Here is a 4,062-nt window from a genome sequence, read left to right as displayed (position 1 = left end):
AAATTATGATGGGGGCACTTCCTCTGCAGCTCTTTAAATTCCTCCCATGCCTCATATAGAGTATCTCCATCCTTCTAACAGAAATTTTGTATTTCTCTTCTCAGCTTCCTTGTCAGTTGGGCCGGAAAGTACTGCTTGAGGAACTTCTTGACCATTTCATCCCAAGATGTTATGATACCTGCAGGTAGAGAGTATAGCCAATGCTTAGCATCATCTTTTAATGAAAATGGGAAAAGAAGTAACCTGAGGCCTTCAGGAGGCAGATGCTGAATGGTCTGCAATTTGCATATGTCCAAGAATTCCCTAATGTGAACATTAGGGTCCTCAGATGGGGATCCCATATATTTGGGTAACGAGTTAATCAACTGCACAGGAATGGAATAGGCATGATTGCCGTCCGGTGTATAATCAATGCATGAAGGAGATTCAGAAGCTGTTGGGACGAAGGCATCCTTCAATGGTCTTGCTCCAGCCATCTCAACTTTGGAGGGTTCCTCGAATAGTTCCTCTTCGTCTTCGTGCACCAAATGCGCAGGTGAATGTGAAGGTGTGTACTTCTCTCGGTCCTCCTCTCCTTGTGAAGATGTAGAACCCGTCGTTGGGCCGTCAATTGGCAAACACGTTTCCTTTGTTTGCTTCTTATTCGACCTGCAGGTGCGTTCTATCTCAGAATCCAAAGGAATGAGTTTGCCTTGTGAAGTTTTCCGAGTAAGCATATACCTGAAAAGAAAAACAAAAAGATAAGAAAACTAAAAATTAAAAGAAAGAAAAACAAGTAGAACTAAAAAGTCCCCGGTGACACGGCGCCAAAAATTGATCGGTTATTTTTATGCCAACAATTTTCCTACTACCGATTTGAATGTCAATTGGAGAATAAGGAAGTAGGGTCTCCCGCAGAGGACTTATGGAACTAATTGTAAGACTTTCCGAGTTTAGGAGTTGACTGTGAAATTTGTAAAGACAATTGAAAGTAAATAACAAATAATGAAGTTGCTTAAGATTGAGAATCAATAGAGAAGCAGAAGTCAGGGAATGTATCCACCACCAAACAATCAAGTATGCAAACCATGTTTAACCTAGACTTATTTACCTAAGGATGAAGATGCTCAAGTTAACCCAACGCCTGAATCAACCTATTATTTTTCCTTACTTGTATGCTAGGTGAGAGACGCTCTACACCTAACCTATTTCCTAAAATGCAACCTAGGTTGACGTAACTCTAGATTTAACACATAGAAATCATTAAGATTAAGAAAAACGAGACATCACAAGACATTATGAGTACAACGCGTCTCAATTAATCTAGGAACTTAATCACTCGCCTTATAGACGATTTACTACTCTAGAACTTTCAACGGAACCTTCTTAAAAGGAACAGGCAATGATCATTCATAGCAATAGAATTCTAACATGCAATCTAAGTTGGCCACCAATGAAAGCACATAAAGAAATCATCGATGTAAAAATAGTGATTAAGTTCTCATCCATTGAATAAACAAAAACTAATTAAATGTCATAGCATGGCATACAATCATGATTGGGGCTTCAACATGCCCTAACTACTTAGAATTTAGTTGCACATGGTCTAAATTGGAAGCACAAAAGAATCCATAAGCAAAGTAAAACAGAAAAACCCTAAAAATCAAGTTGGAAAAGTCGTCTGCCGACTGGTCGGTGGACGGCTGATCTGCTTTCTTCTGCTCGGGTTTCTTGCTTGATTCTCGCGCGTAAGAGTCTTTTCGTTAGCTTTTCTAGCCTTTTTATAGTGCTCTTGAGTCCTCCTTCATTCCTTTTTGGTTTGAGAGTCCTTAAAGTGTAGAGAAAATCAACTTCTTAATTCTCTGATTGAATTATGATTTCTCCACATCACTTTGTCCAATGAGAATTCGACATGTCATCATCAATATCTCTGCGAATATCTCCATAATTTGCTGCAATATCTCCATGAATTGGGCTTCTCGTTCGGTCAAGGTCCTCTGCTTGGGCTAGGATTTCAAGCTTTTCTTTATTTGCGCATCTTTCCTCAATATTATCTTCTTTTTGTATATTTGCTCCGAAAAACCTAATAAACACAAAAGTAAATGAATAAAGAGAAAATAGAATAAACTAACAAAGAATAATATAGGGATTAACCATAAACACGTAGCATAAAATGCTCCTATCAGTCATGGTAATGCAACTCAAGGAAGAAACTCACCCAAATGATAAGGAAAACAACTCACACTTTGATTCCTTAATACGTGAAATAAAGAAGAACAACTCACGCTTTGATTTCCTTTCAAATTGATTACACGCATTTCTGTGCACGTAATTGCACTCTAAATACTATAATTGAGCTAATCTAAGTCAATTATTATGTAAGTAATTCATTTTTATTTACTTGTAGGAAATAAGCAGAGTTGCGGAAATTGAAAGAAAATGACACGAAAATTGAGCAAAATGGAGTTTCCGACAAATGGATGAAATTATTAATGTGGGTCAACCGTGGTCAATGCCGATTAAGAGAGCGGAATTCAAATGCCTTAAAGTATGAGTAGAAGTATATGGAGAAGAGAAAAGCAACAAAAAGAAGAAAAAAATGAAATGCGAGAATCATGATTAATTAATCATTGATTTGATTAATTAATAAAATCATGATTTATTAATCATGTTCAGCCACAGTCATATTCACGTGCAGGCGGTGCAGCATTAATCAAAGCTTTGTATAATTAACCTGCACCACTTATATGCTAGCACGTGGCAACAGCCCACTTTTCCTCTGTCTTCCCACGTGACATTATCCTCTCATTTTCTACTCTCTTCAAAACGGCAGCCGCCACCTTGATTATCTTCCTCTCTTCGAACACATGCAGCATATATATCCATTCTTCCCCTTCTGCTGCCATCATCCTCTCTCTCTCTCTCTCTCTCTCTCTCTCTCACCGTACACCCAAAACCACCTCTCCACACCATTTTCCTTCTCATTATTTCTCCTCCTCACCAAGATCAATTTTCCTCCACACCAAGAACCTCCTCACCAAGATCCATTTTCTTCCTCACCAAGATCAATTTTCCTTCTCACCAATTTATTCTCCTCACCAAGATCCAAAACCCACCTCACCAAAATTCCATCAAATCCTCATCAATTTCTCAAGAGATTTCAAGGGGCATCAAGATTTGAGATTGGATATAGTGGGAAGCCATAAATCAAGGCTTGTCATATTTGCTCTATAACAATTGTGACTTGTTCTTGTTACTTCTCACTCTTCTTCACCTTTACCTCTTTAATTGATGTATATTGTTGTTGATTTGTGGATGGGTTGTGAGTAGTCTATTTAAGAAGCTAGGGTTTGAGCCCTAGGATGAATTTAATGTAATAAATATGTTTTAATTCAATGGTTTTCAATTTCGTGTTTGGCATATGTTCTAATCTATATTATTTGGCTTAGATGCATGATTAGGAGCTTGATTAACTCTTGAATGTGTAGATGAACATGTCTAGAACAAATTAGGGAACCTAATCACTTTTCTAATTTATGGCTAGGACACTTGTTTAGAACATGGTTAGTTACAATACCAATTTCGATTGCCGCATTGGCTAGTTTGGGAACCTTGATTCTTGGACTCTTCACCTTTTGGTGCAACTAGAGGCCCTAACAAGGCTCTACATTGTCCCAATTGAGTTTCTACGGCCCTTGATCCGGAGTAGGAATACCCTTTAAGAAATCTAATGACCCATGAGCCTTGAAAAGCTTCGGGTACGGTTCTTGATGCTATTATGAATTGAATGACCATTGTCAGAGCTTATTTGTGCATTAGATTTGGTTAGGAGGATACCATAGTGACCTAATTTACATATCTTGTTAAGTTTCTATTATCTTTATCTTTAGTTGCAATATTAATTTTCAATTGTCAATTTATTTTTCAAAATCAAAAATCAAATTTCACAAACCACTTTCATTGTCCATACCATTTGGTTGTGAGATTCCGCATTTTTTTGTGGTTCTCTTGACCCATTTTAGGCTTGGTTGTTCCGAGCCGAGCATGTAAATAGCTTGGTGCTATTTTTTAGTGTACTTACAT

At 37.6% G+C, this 4,062-nt stretch overlaps 1 non-coding gene across 1 annotated transcript; it reads left to right on the top strand.

The window, feature by feature from the left end:
- Nucleotides 1-107, top strand: LOC112174973. The gene has a single exon (XR_002926278.1). It is a non-coding gene; the product is annotated as a small nucleolar RNA R71 (small nucleolar RNA).
- Nucleotides 108-4,062: the final 3,955 nt, after the last annotated feature.

This window comes from Rosa chinensis, chromosome 6, assembly GCF_002994745.2.
Source record: "Rosa chinensis cultivar Old Blush chromosome 6, RchiOBHm-V2, whole genome shotgun sequence".
NCBI classification, from domain to species: Eukaryota; Viridiplantae; Streptophyta; class Magnoliopsida; order Rosales; family Rosaceae; genus Rosa; species Rosa chinensis.
Note: the sequence above shows the minus strand (reverse complement) of the source record. Positions and strands in the feature narration are given on the sequence as shown.